Raw genomic sequence first — 15,176 nt, forward strand, 5'->3', positions numbered from 1 at the left:
CAGGGGTCAAGGAAGTTCAGGGCAGGGATGTCTGATTCAAAGGACACACTCCACTCCTAATTCTTCTTCCTTGATGGTAGTGAGATTCCCCCCTTTCCAACTCTGGCATGGTTCATTTTAAGCCTTGTGGCATGGCAAAATTTGACCAATCCCCACGTTAGGGTTCCATACACCTTATTTGCACAGTACCACCCACACATGGGTGCCATGTAACATATATACATTATTAACAAACTATTCAAATCCCTTCATGGGCCACAAACCCTTCACATTTGCATAGTCTCACCCAGTTATCTGGTGGGAGTCACAAAGACCATGGCTAGAAAGGCTGTATTAAGTAATTCACGGTAGTGCAAGATGTCCTGTGGGCATCTTTAAGCATGTTATGATTAAACTTCTTTTCTAGGAAGTTAACTGTTGTGTTATTACAGAAGTAGAATGAAAATGAAGATGAGTGTTGGGATAGTGTTGCAATGGTTTGAGTGCTGGGGGAAAAGGACCAGGGAGGAAGAAAAAAGTCAGATGTTTGAAGTAGCTCCAACCTTACACAGGCAGAAATTGAAGGTTGAATCTTGAAGGACAGGCTGAAGTTGACAATGGTTCTGAAGTTTTCCTTTTGTATTTCAATTACCAATATAGAGAGGATGGGATCCCTCACTTCTATAACCTAGTTATCCTTTTGTCTATTTTGAAGAGAAAACTACAAGATCAGTCCAAAAGGTCTATATGTAATGGAGATTTGTCTGGGTTTAAGTCTCAGGTCATATTCCAATGACCAAGCCTGAAGTTGTAAAAAATCTTAGAGTTGTTTTCAGACCTGGCCACGCCCAAGACCAGCAAATCAGCTCCACAGCTGAATCCCAAACAATCAATCCTATTATTTTCTGAGAAGTCCTTGAAGATCTTGGATTCTAAAGATATGGTATAAGGAAAAGTCATAGAAGAGAAAACATTTGTCAGGTTTTTTTGTTTTTTTTTTGGTCACTTTTTCCCCCTCATGTACATTCTTTTTTTACATTCTTTTCATGGATGTTGAATGTTCCAAATGGTTGTATCTTGACTGTGAGGTGTCCAGAGTGCATTGGAACTTAAAAATAAATCACTGCTATGACTCAGAATTGAAATTACCATATCATAAATTTCTTAGTAATCTGTCTATCCCTGGGCACCTGGCCTTGTCACCATCTGTTTAAACCCTATGATTTACTCCTCCCTTCTCCTCTGCTCTCCCACCTTGCTGTAATAGACAAGAGTCAACTATTCTTGATACAACATTTTTATTCACCATTAGTGCTTTGGCTCACACTTACGGGTCAACTGAGAGGTTTCTGAGGCAAGCTTTGAAGAATCAGAAATGTTTGACTTTGTCTGGTCGTTGTTTTTAAAGTGTGACTTATCAGTGAAGCTGATTAGAATATTTTCTCTGTATCTTGTCATGACTAACTACTGGCTTTGAGATCTTATTTTTTGTGTTGGGGGATATCTTTGTGATATTTTTGAGAACCAGGACTCTTCTGCCCTTTGAAGGTACTATCTGGTGACTCTGAGCTTCTCAGAGCTGGAGGTGAGTGTTCTTGGTTGGTTTGTCTTCTGTTCCTTTTACTTATTTATTTTTTGATGATTCAATTTAACTGAAAATGTTGTGGTTTAAGAAGACTTTTAGGATGCCATGTACAAAGAAAAAATCTCATAGAGAGAGAGCTGAATGTAATTAAAACACAGAATTAGGAATTAAGAGATGCTCTTGTTTTGATCTCTACTGAAATTTGTATGATATATGATCTCTGACTTTTAAAATAATGGGATTGGATTAGATCCATAATATTGCAACCAGATCTAAAACTTCCACATTTGTTTATGTACATAATCATACTAGTTTTAAAACATTGGTACTGCACCTAATTAACTACTTATGCTATATGTGTAGCTAAAGTCATCTAAAAGAACACCTGACTGAGGAATTCAACATCAAGCTGCCAAATTATTCTAAAATATTTGCTTATGGATACAGGGGTTCCTAGAACAGAGTAGCCATACAAAGAAGACAAGATGGGCCAGCAACTCTTCTGAGATTTTATGACAGAGTACACTATTGTTTCTTTTCCTATCTAAAAAACAAAGCTATCCAGATATTCAGATAACTAATGCAGAAGAGTGAGCTTCAGTGTTCCCCAAAGTGTGACCCTGGAACCATCTGCATTCAAATCATTTACTTTTTTTTTATTTAAATGAAGATTTCTAAATCCCATCTTCAATCTGCAGAATCCAAAGGTCTAAGGGAAGTGCTTTGGGTTTTGCATTTTAAACAAGAACATTAGGTGATTCTTGTGCAAACTCAAATTTGAGAACCAGCAGCCCTACCATAAAGGGTTGGAGTTAAGTAGATAAAAGGCTTTGTAGTCAAATAGATTCACTATTAAAAAGATGGTAAAAAAAAAACTCACATCACAGGCTTAGAAGATATCATATACCTATTGTTGTTGTTATTTTGTGCCTCTAGTTGAGTCCAGCTCATAGCAACACTATGTACAATAGAATGAAATACTGCCTGGTGCCATCCTCACAGTCATTTCTATGTTTGAGCCCATCATTGCAGCCACAATGTTAATCCATCTCATTGAAGGTCCTCCCCTTTTTTGCTGACCTTCTACTTTACCAAGCATGATATCCTTCTCCAGGGACTGCTCGCTTCTGACAACATAGTCAAAGAATGTTGTTCTAAGTCTGGCCATTCTGACCTCCAAGGAAAATTCTGGCTGTACCTCTTCTAAGACAAATTTGTTTGTTCTTCTGGCAGTACATGGTATTTTCAATATTCTTCACCAGTACCACAATTCATATGCATTAATTTTTCTTTGGTCTTCCCTAATCAGTTGCCAGCTTTCACTTGCATATTGAAAATACCATAGTTTGGATAAGGTGCACCTTACTCTTCAAAGTGACATCTTTTCTCTTTTGCACTTTATAGAGGTCTTTTGCAACAGATTTGTCCAATATAATACGTCATTTGATCTCCTGACCGGTGCTTCCACAGGCATTGATTGTGGATCCATGTGTAATGAAATCTTCGACAACTTCAATCTTTTCTCCATTTATTGTGATATTTGCTTATTGGTCCAGTTGTGAGAATTTTAGTTTTCTTTATGTTGAAGTGTAATCCATACTGAAGACTGTCTTCATGCGTAGACCATATGATTGATTCAAAATGACCAATAGAAATACCAATCCATTTCAGCTCACTAATGCCTAGGAAATCAATCTTTATGCATTCCATTTTTGACAACTTCCAATTTTCCTAGATTCATATTTCATATATTCCAAGTCCTAGTCATTAATGGATGTTTACAGCTCACTCTTACTACTTTGAGTCATGTCACATCAGCAAATTAAGGTCCTGAAAACTTTACTCTGTCCACATAATTAATGTCAACTCTTCTTTGAGGAGGCAGCTCTTCCCCAGTCATATTTGGAGTGCTTTTCAACCTGAGGTCTTCATCTTTTGGCACTATGTCAGACAGTATTTCACTGCTATTCATAGACCATAGTAAATAGTATGTTATAGTTATTAATAAGAAGCTCTGTGCTGGCATAGTGCCTAAGGCATTTGACTACTAACCAGAAGGTTGTCGGTTCAAATTCACCAGCCACTTCATGGAAGGAAGGCTGGGCAATCTACTTCCATAAAGATTTACCACTTCAGAAACTGAAAGGGGGTCTCTATGAGTCAGAATCAACTCGATGGCAGTGGGTTTGGATTTTGGTTGTTTTGTTTTTGTTGTTGTTATTAATGTCATAATTTTGTTGGAATTATTTGAATATTTGATGTAATCCTCCATTTTAAAACAGAGAAAGAACTTTGCTTAGTGTCATGATCTTTATCATTCAGAATGAGATACTTGACAATTTAGCTCTTAGGACTAAGCGTCTTTTTTCCTCTGGAATGAGCTCTGCCTGGGAGTAGAGATGTATCTGGCTCTTCCATTATGTTATTTGATATAGAGGCAGGGTTCCTGCTTATCAGCCATCTGTGCAAAGGACAGGATGAGTCCCCATCACTTTAGGTTTGATGATGGAACCCTTCTTACCCTTCTTTGCCTTCTCTAGAATGATGAGGACACGGGAAATTCTGGATTTGGCTAGTCACTTCCTTTTTCTAGCTATCATCTCCCTCACCTAAAAACAAAAGGAATGGATTAAATGGTCTCTTGAGCCTCTTCAAGTTCTGAAGTTTAAAAAGATGGCATTTAATCTAGTGTTATTGAATCACAACATTTAAGAAGTGTAGGAAAATGTAGAGATCAGATTCTGTGACATACCTCTGTGAAAGCTGGCTAGGCAGAGAGAAAGTGAGAATGATTTGGGAATACTGGAAATTATTACCAAGTTGCTCAGATCAGTGAACCTTAGTCCGTGTATTCAGCTGGCCTAAAATGCTTTTGTGCCAGAACATAACTAGAAATGGCTGTGTTGCACTATTATGTAACAAAGACAGAATATATTTTCTCTTAGGAATTATCTAGTCAGGGAACTTCACATTGAAATTTGTCCCATGTCTTGGGTCAGCTTCTCTAGAAATAGAGCTTTAGATGTGGTTTCTTAAGCAAGTGATTTATTAAGGGATAATTCTCAGGTGAAACTTGCAAGAGAGTAAGGTGATGAGGAGAGGGCATGGGAAGCAGCTGGACTAAGGTGTGAGCTGAGCTGAATCCTAGTCACAGCCTGATCCCACAGGGAGCTCTGGAGCATGACTGACACCTCACACTTAATCCTAACTGGAAGCAGTACCATCACTACCACTACCAGTTGCCATCCGGTTGACTCTCACTCATGGTAACCCCATGTGTGTCAGAATAGAACTGTGCTCCAGAGGGTTTCCAATGTCTGATATTTTGGAAGTAGATCACTAGGTCTTTCTTATAAGGTGTTTTGAGTGGACTTGAACCTCAAACCTTTTGCTTAGCAGACAAACACTTAACCATATGTACTAGCCAGGGAGTCCTAGAAGTAATAGAGCCAATGTTTTTTACCACTGTCAATCAGCCATTGGCTGTGGGCCACCACCTCCCTTGTCTTATTCTTGACCTCATGGTAGTTCATTACTAAATATATTTGCTCAAGGGTTGCAATACCTGTTTTAATCATGATATTATTTTTTTATTATATTCCTAATTTTCTAAGAATTTTGCTCCTAGAGAGAATTTGGAGTTAAATTAAATGGTAGAATTACTATATGTTTCTTTTTGAAGTCTGTTGTGATACTTAATTTTTATTTCTAAAGGAGTATTACTTCTGTCTAAGTTCTTTTGTCTAAAATTTCAAATTTACTGGCATGAAATTGTATATCGTATTCTCTCAAGATTTTTCTAATCAAAGTATGTTGTATATATACCTATGTAATGTATTGTATTCCTAGTATTATTTATATACTCATAGTGACCCCCATTGGGTTTCCAAGGCTGTAAATCTTCACGGAAGCAGACCACTTCATCTTTCTTCTGTGGAGCAGCTAGTAAGTTCAAACCACTGACTTCTTGGATAGCAACCAAATGCCTTAATCACTACACCACCACAGCTCCTTATAACTGTGTATATGTATGTTTGTGTGTGTGTGTGTGTGTGTAATTCGCTTCAATACTGTTTAAATATTTATGTAATCCATTGCAGTCCTAATGCTATTTTGATATGCACTGTTGCTCTCCTTTTATGAATTTTTGATCAATTTCCAGAGGTATTCAATTGTATTTATCTTTTAAAGTCACAAGTGATCTTCTTTTCAGATCTTCCGTTGCTGCATCACCAAGATTTCACCTCCCAGTCCCCACATGCAGCTTCCATGCTTTTTTTTTCTCCTTTATACTTATTATCATCTAGCATATGACACATTTTATTTATTCATTGTGTTTGTCTGTCTCACAACTAGAATTTCCCTAAAAACAGAGATCTTGTCTATTTCCTTCACTTCTAAATCCCCAGTGCCCATTATAATGCCTGACACCTAGGAGCCAGTCAATACATGTTTATTGAATGAATTAAACATAATTGGTTTTAAATCAGTCAGTTGCTTTGTCTTCTATTAATTTGCTGTTTATTAGACACCATTTATTTTCTTTACATTTGGGTACTTTTGCTAACTTATTCTAATTTCTCAAGTTGGATACTATTGAATTGATCTATCATCATTTTTTTCTTCCTTTTTATTACAATATAGGTATTTCTCTTTTGGTACCTCTTTAACATTATCCTAAAAGTTTTTATATGGAGGGTTTTCATTGCTATTCAGTCCTAGCTATTTCTTTATTATTTTGTCTTTTATCCATGAATGATTCAGTAATCTGTATATTAGTTTTAAGGTTCTTAAACAGGAATAACTAGTTTTTCTTTTTGAATTACAATTCCATTGTACTTTGGTGGAAAAATATGTTCCATATGATATTAATTCACTACAATTTGTGGAGACTTGCTGTTTGTCCTAGTAACATTTAAGTTTTTATAAATTCCCCATGTGTGTTTGTAGCATTACAAACATGGTAGATTTCTCTGTTACTTTACTCTCCTACAATTGGGACACACAATGCTCCTTACTAACAACATTTATACAGGCATTCCCGGGTTATGAACATCTGACTTACAGACAACTCATACTTGCCTTTTAATGGTATGTAAATTTGTCCTTACTTTGAAATGATTGAACCAACCTGTACTTGCAACAAATTCTTCATCACAATCACCTTCACTTGCTACATGTGCAGCTTTTAAATAATTGAAAGGGCTTCAAGCCTTTTCATGCAGGGGGAAAAAAAAACAAACCTAACTCACTGCCATCAAGTCCACTCCGACTTGTAGCAAGCTCTTTGGGTTTCTGAGGCAGTATCGCTGTGGAAGTAGATTGCCCAGTCTTCCTTGCAGAGTGACTGATGGGTTTGAATCACTGCCCTTCTGGTCAGCAGTCAAATGCCTTAGGCACTATGAAAGTAAGGCTAAATAAGAACCATATGTACCTGTTCTAACTCACCTACAAATTCAACTTAAAGACACACTTAAGAACAAATTTCTTGCGTACCCCTAAGGACTGGCTGTACTTCAAACCTTATGAAAATTCCCTCTTATCTCATAGACTTGCCTTCCTAACACCATGATCATCACATTATTTATCAAAATCCATTTTAATGAAAACATTATTTTTTACACAAAAGAAAAGTGAAATTGTAGTTGAATATCAGTCATTAGGCTTTTGATGTCAATAAATCTTCCAATATGTCATACTTACATTTCAGAAAAAATTACCTTAATAATTTTTTCATGAAATATCCAAAAATGTTCCCTTACTGTGCTGATTATTTATGACATTTATGATAATGTCTTAAACATTATTTTCTCTATTTGATAAAACTTAGACAATAAAAATAAAAACATTTGGTTCTTTCTATACATACCACTATAAACTTTTTAGAATTTATTTTAAACAAGTACCTTTCTTTATACATTAAACTATCTTTTCCTGGGAGAAAGAGATTTTTTCATGCTGAAATGAGTATTTTTAATCTAAAATAACATTTCCTTCCATTAAAATAAATATTTTGTGAACTTAGTGAGTCAATATGAAGTATCCAAAGAATTAAACATTAATAAATGTCCCAACACTTAGTGACTCAAAATGTATATATTTAAATAGATATATGTAATATTATATTGTATGATATATTATGATAGCCAAGATAGTATACAGGCAAGCTTCAATTAAAAAAAAAAAAAAGATTTATTTGTGGAAATTCATTTAAAAGCCAATTTTGAAACTTGAACCATAGTGGCCTAAAACAGTGTTAAAGAAAAAGTATATTTTAGGCTAGTCCCTAATGCTCTATTTAATCCAAATGCACCCAAAATGCAGTACTATATCACTGATCACTGATAAAATAACATTTCTATAAGAAAATATTTTTAGACTTCTGACTTGGAATGGTAAACATACATTCTCCATTCAGCAGAGAGACATTTTCTTCCTCTGTCTCTCTTGGCCTCAATCCACCCATGAAAGACTGATGAACAGTTGTTGTTGTTATGTGCCATCGAGTCAGCCTCGACTCATAGCGACCCCTCCTTGGGTTTCTGAGGTTGTATCACTACGGAAGTAGATTGCCTAACTTTCCTTCCAAGGAAGGGTTTGAACCACCAGCCTTCTGGTTAGCAGTCAAGTGCCTTAGGCACTATGCTACCAGAGCTCCCAATGAGCAGTTATAACATCAGAATTTGCTTGGAAGCCTGAGCTCACTTTGGTGCAATACTCTTCCTTCCTGGCTCCAACCATGGGGCCCTTCCCTCTTTTTTTCTCACCCCATTGCATGCACTAATTATGAATGTGGTAGAAAGCACTGGGTTGAAAATATAATAGCAATTGATACTAGAAGGGCAGCATTGACTCCTGGTTAGAATCTTCTTGCTGTCAATCTAGGTTTTCTATATCCTCTCTTGACCAAAGGTGCCTTCTTTTTAAATAGGTTCTTGTATTGTGGTTGCCCAATGACTGGCAGCTGGATCAGATGCTTTCCAGGCCTCTTCTTGCCCTATGATCTATCATTTTATTCCCTTGAGTTGTCTCCTGCCAGCTTGTTTTTGTTAACCCTGGATTTCCATATTTGTCAGAATCAGACTTAATCAAATTCAGCCTGATGCTCTTAATTCTTGGACCTGTCTGTCCAAATGAGAAGACCTTAATTCCATCTTAAATCCAGTCATGCATTGGAATAATTTTTGTGTTTTTCATATTTTGGAAGCAAATTTCTAAACTCCACAGACTAATTCAAATTTGGAGTGAAAGCAGGACAGAGATTCAATATTTTTCAATTCTATGTCTCCCCTAGGACCATTGCCTGGCACAAAATAGTGGTTATATCAGTTAACAATGTTTTGGTCACTAGTAACAGAAAATCTGACTGCATTTGCTTTCACAAATAGGGTTTATTTTCCTCAGATAAGCAGTCTAAGGGTGAGCATCTGTTGGTGTTGGTTCAGCTGCTCAGCCACACCACCAGGGACCTGGGCTTTTTTTTTCTCTTTTTCTCCTCCATTCCCCATAGCATATTGGCTTTTTGTTCTCATACTTATCAACCATGTTCACAAATAGTAACCCTGAGGTCCAGACATTGCAGGGCAACACACTAGTCCGAACAAACTTCATTCATCTGCTTTCTGATATACTGCAGCAATCGCCAGCCAATCTCTCTGTTTCCACTCTGCCACACTCCCATCCATGTTCCATACAATAGTCAGCACAATCTTTTAAAAATTAAAAATCAGATCATGTTTCTTGATGCTTAAAAGACTTTAATGTATTTCTAGTAGATTTAGAAGAAAACCCAAATTTTTCCCACAAGCTGCAAGGCTCCAGAGACCCAGCCAACTGACACCCTTACCCTTCATTTCCTGTCACTTTTCTTCTCTCTCATTACTTTCAACTACATGGCTTTCTTGTTATTCTACACAAATACATTTAGTCTCACTTTAGAGCCTTTACACTTCCTAAATACTGCATGTAATGTTCTTCCATTTTTTTTCCCCAGCTCAAAGACCATACAGTCAGTGAAACCTTCCCTGACCATCCAAAATAAATTCAGTGCCCTCTGCCCTCTACTTCCCTGCCCCCTGGTAAATGCCATTTTCCATTATACCACAGCTACTCAGTGGCTGCCTGTTAGAATAACCTAGGAAGCATAAAAATATCATATTCAGTCTATACTCCAGAGATTCAAGTTTAATTGGTCTGGGATGGGCCAAAGCATTGATAGTATTTTTAAACACCCCACACAATTCTTTTGTACAGATAGAATTGAGACCTACTGGGGCCATGTGGTTAAAGGCAAGAAACCATGAACTGTAATATTGGGTAATCCTAGAATACTGACGTGTTTTTCTTCTTGATATGGATTAACATGAACAAGAGATATTGGGATGGTACTGATTCCTTGTATACATTCCTTCTAGCATCTAGTGGGTATTTATGTGTATTTAATTATAGTTTATAGTGAAGAATTATTTTCTTACAACAAAATGATCCAAATTGGAAAACAGAATTTGCTCTGTGTGTGTGTGTTCCTATAGGAGAGAGTGTGGTTTCTTAGTTGAGCTTGCCCTGTGTATGCCCTCTTCTGTGTGGGAGTTGTCAGTCAGGGTTGGGGAGATGGGCTGTGGAGGCAGGGACCTCAGAGGGCTCTTAGCCAGCATGGAGTCAGCCCAAGTGGTCTGTGAGATGAGAAGGCGTGGGTCAGAGGCTGACAGATGGTCTTTCTGCTGCATGGACTTCAGGCAGATGGCTTTGACAGTTTGGACAAGGCTGCAACTTTGGGCTGCTGAGGCGGAGCTCAGAAAAGATGCTTTAAGAAGCTGCTGATAACTACCATCTCTGTTGTCCTGAGCAGACACTGAGCAGACAGTCAAGAAGTGGCAAAGAGGAGAATGAGGAGGAATAAGAGACTTGCTTTATGAAGGAAACTCTTTCTCTCACCCTTTACTTTCATGCTGCATTAAGGCAACAGAGTCCAGATCCACAGGCTAGGGGGCAGTAAGTGCAGTGGTTAAAACAATGGGCTATCATTTTGCTCAACTGCCTTAAATCCCAACTCTTCTGCTTACTAGGTGCATAACCTTCCGAGGTAATCTAATATCTATTAATTTCAGTTTCCTCATAGTCACTGAATCTAACCCAGAGCACTGTTTAGTGGAAGCAACATTTGTAAAATATTTAGCATAGCACCTGGCCCATAGTAAAAACCAGTTGTTGTTGAGTCAACTCTAATTATGGCAGCTCATGTGTGTCAGAGTCTGTGCTCCATAGGGTTTTCAATGGCTTATTTTTCTAAAATAGATTGCCAGGTCTTTCTTCTTGAGTGCATCCAAGGGGATGAAAATCTCCAACCTTTTGATTAGCAGTTGAGCACATTAACTGTTTGCACCAGCCTGGCCTACAGTAAGCACACCTAATTGCTACCTATAGTTATTGCCGGTATAGTCCAAGGCCAACCAAAGGAAGTAAACTCAAACCATGTTTCTCATTATCAATGCATCCAAAATTTTTCTTCCCCTGTGTGGCATCCATCTTCTCTCTTCTTATCATAGGTTCATATTTTATGTACCAAACCCCAAACCTATTGTCATCAAGTTGATTCTGACTCAAAGAGACCATATATGACAGAGTAGAACTGTCCACAGGTTTCCAAGCCTGTAAATATTTAAGGACAAAAACTGCCACACCTTTCTCCCATGGAGCAGCTGGAAGTTTCGAACTACTAATCTTTCAGTTAGCAACCAAATGCTTACCCATTGTGCCACCATGATTCCTTTTTAACTTACCAATAGGGTAAAATTTCACTGAAAACAAGGAAGTGAGGTGTAATGAGAAGGTAGCAGTATGAGGAGTTAGAGGAGTAATCTCCTCCTGACTTTTATTAGTTGGAATCCCAGGCATATTGCTTGACCCCTCTTCAACGACTGTTTGCATTGTACAGAATTTCTTTGCCTACAATCATCTCCATCAAAGGCTCCCAACCCACTGCCATCAACTCATAAGGCCCAGATGAAGAGTTTTATGACATTCCCACTTTGGTCTATAGACATTTGGGAACAGTCACTGCAGTAAGCACAGCCGTCCTCTTTTCCCCAATCACCAGATTTTGTAAGGCTTCTTGGCACAGAACAGCAGTAGACATTTAATTAACATAAAACACTACATAACACCATTAAGACAGTAGCTAGATTGGGAAGCTGGCAATTCCCCAACCCTACCCAGCCAAATTCCAGTCACAGGTATGTCCTTCAACTTGTTCACAGTGGTTGAAGGTGTGGGAGATCTTTTCTGCTCCAGACCTATCTCTTCTGAAGCTCCCTCATCATCCTTTTGGCACAGACTTTTAGGTAGAAGTTGGGGGTACTGCTTTGCCCTCTCCTTGCACTTATGTTTTGGGATTCACCATCATGTCCTTTGCAGCCATTGGATCCCTACAGTTATAAGCTGAAAACACAGGTCAAATCCAGAACACGTATGTACCTCCAAGTCCCTTCTTTTCTTACTTATGCCAATTTGTCTGCTTCAGAGCTTACCCCAAGACCCTACTCTTCAGCTTTCCCCCTTGAAGTGACCAGAGCCTATCACTCCTTGGAGACTTTCCTGTCATACCTAACTTGCATGCCACAACATATTCTCCAGTTTAATTGGATCATCTCCATTTTCAGGAATTTGTTCAATTAGCAAAATATAATTGAGAATTTACATTTACTATATAAAGAAGAATATGGCATCAGGATTGGAGAAAGGCTCATTAACAACTTGAGATACATAGACAACATAACTTTGTTTGCTAAAAGTGAGGATGACTTGAAGCACTTTCTGTTGAAGATTGAAGAAATCTGTTGAAGATTTCATTAACAATCTGAGATACGTAGACAACATAACTTTGCTTGCTGGAAGTGAGGATGACTTAAAGCACTTACTGTTGAAGATTGAAGATTGAAGAAAACAAAAATCTTCACAACAGGACCAATAAGCAGCATCACGATGAATGGAGAAAAAACTGAAATTGTCAAAGACTTCATATTACTTGATTCTACAATCAATACCAATGGAAGCAGCAGTCAAGACATCAGGAGACGTTGGGCACTGGGAAAATCTGCTGCAAAAGACCTCTTTAAGGTGATGAAGAGCAAAGATGTCTCCTTGAAGACTAAGCCATGGTATTTTCAGTCACCTCATCATATGCATGTGAGAGTTGGACAATGAATAAAGAAGACTGAAGAAGAGTTGATGCTTTTGAGCTGTGGTGTTGGAGAAGAATGCTAAGAGTACCACGGACTGCTACAAGGACTAACAAATCTGTCCTGGAAGAAGTGCAGCCAGAATGCTCCTTGGAAGAGAGAATGGCCAGACTTCGTCTCAGCTACTTTGGTCATGTTGTCAGAAGGGACCATTCTCTGGAGAAGGATATCATGCTTGGTAAAGTGGAGGTTTAACAAAAAAGGGGAAGGCCCTCAACGAGATGGTTTGATACAGTGGCTGCAACAATGGGCTCAGGTATAGCAGGGATCATGAGGCTGGCACAGGACTGTACAGTGTTTAGTTCTGTTGTACATAAGGTTGCTATGAGTCAGAGACAACTCAATGGCACCTAACAACAAGAAATGAAAATTTACTGTATGTCCAACAACTATGAACACAAAGCAGAATAAGATATTATCTCTCTCCCTGAAAGGATATGTGATCTCAAGAGAAGGTCCACACACATACCCCACTTTGATGCAATGTAAGAACATGTACAAAATGCTCTGGAAGCAGAGACAAAGAATCAATTCTAGGTTGGAGTGAAGTAGTGAGTTGGAAGTCCACAAAGTATTCTTAGAGCAGCAGTTTCAGTGAGTATGTAAATGGTCTCATCATATATTATTACATTATTATTATTATTATTTCAACATAAATTATAAAAATGGTCAATTGAGTGGTTAGAATCACCTTTCTTCTTTACTCTAGGTATAGGTCTCTGCCTTTACTAATGCATTGAATTGAATGATTAGCAGTGCCAAAAAAAAAAAAAAGGCTACTAGGATACTTTCCTTCCTGGCCTTGCTTGTATCTGAGATCTCAGTATTTTATATTTTATTCAGGTGTCATAATTTAGAAAGAAAATGCTCCTTGAAGATGCTATCCTTTTGCATCAGCTTATACCACTTTTCTTCCTTAATCCCTATCTGGCTGTCCTTCACTCCTAGAAGGAAAGTCAGATGAGATCTGATTGAAAGATGAAGGTGTGCATAGAGGTTAGCTTAGGCTTAGGCCTAGACAGGGGCAAATTCCCCTTTCTCTTTAAGTTAGCCAAGAAAACTGTGTAATTTTCCAAAGGTCACTTTTTAGAAAACCATTGACTGGGGTGGGGATGAGAGTGGTGGGCAAGAAAGGAAACACAGACAGTTGCACAAAACCCAAACCAGAAATAATTTATCAAGACAGTATAATGTCATTGGAAATGATAATATGGAGTGTTAGGAGTTCCTCAGGTCCCTGTTTTCTTACTTACTCATTTGTAATTATTTCTGAGCTTCAATATCCTCTTCTGCATCACCATTCAGGTTCATCTTACAGATCAAATGCTACACTGTTATATGAATATCCATACTTTCATTAGGTAGAGACAGCTTTTCACACAGATACTAGTCAAAGTGAGGTCCATGGACCAATAGCATTTGCCTTAACCTGTTGCAAATAGAGACTTTTTGGTTCCACTGTACACTTAATAAGGAGCTCTGGTGGTGCCATGCCTAAGGCATTTGACTGCTTGCTGACCAGAAGGTTGGCAGTTCAAACCCACCAGTTGCTCCGTGGTCTGTACAGATTTATTGCCTTGGAAAGCCGAAGGGGGTCGCTGTAAGTCAGAATTGACTCGATGACAATGAGTTTGCAGTTTTGGTACATTTAATAAATCAATATCTGTATTTTAACAAGATCCTAAGGGATTCATTTCCACATTAAAGTTTGAAAAGTCCTGGTCTAGGACACTAATCAAATGTGGCTGAGTATTGGAATTATTTATTGAGGTCAAGTTGGATCCTACTCATAGCGACCCCCCTTTAGGTTTCCAAGGCGATATCACTAGGGAAGTAGATTGCTCAATCTTCCTTCTGAGGAGTGGCTGATGGGTTTGAATCACCAGCCTTCTGATTAGCGGTCAAATGCCTTAGGCACTATGCTACCAGAGTTTAGGGAACTTAAAAAAAATACTGATGGTTAGATCCCACTTCCAGACATTCCCATTTAATTGAAATAAAGTGCAGAATTCTAACAAGAAATAAAGTTTCAGGATCAGTTTGTTCAACCAAAGGTGACCTGGTAGCACAGTGGATAAATGCTTGGCTGTTAATTGAAAAGTTAGAGATTAAAACTACTGGAGAGAAAAATGGCAGTCTAATTCTGTAAAGACTTACAGCCTTGGAAATGCTATGGGGCAGTTCTACTCTGTCCTAGAGGGTTGCTGTGGTTCAGAATTGACTTGATGGTCATGGGTTTGGTGTGGGTTTTGAGCTCTCAACCAGTGCTTCTCAAAATATCTGTGGATGAATCACCATTTTGGTTATGAATTTCCAATCTATCTGATTGTAAAATTAAAAAGTAGCATAAACTTTGCATATAGCAGTATATCAAA

Source organism: Orycteropus afer, unplaced genomic scaffold (genome assembly GCF_000298275.1).
Source record: "Orycteropus afer afer isolate SDZICR_OR568_19922 unplaced genomic scaffold, OryAfe1.0 scaffold00015, whole genome shotgun sequence".
NCBI lineage: Eukaryota > Metazoa > Chordata > Mammalia > Tubulidentata > Orycteropodidae > Orycteropus > Orycteropus afer.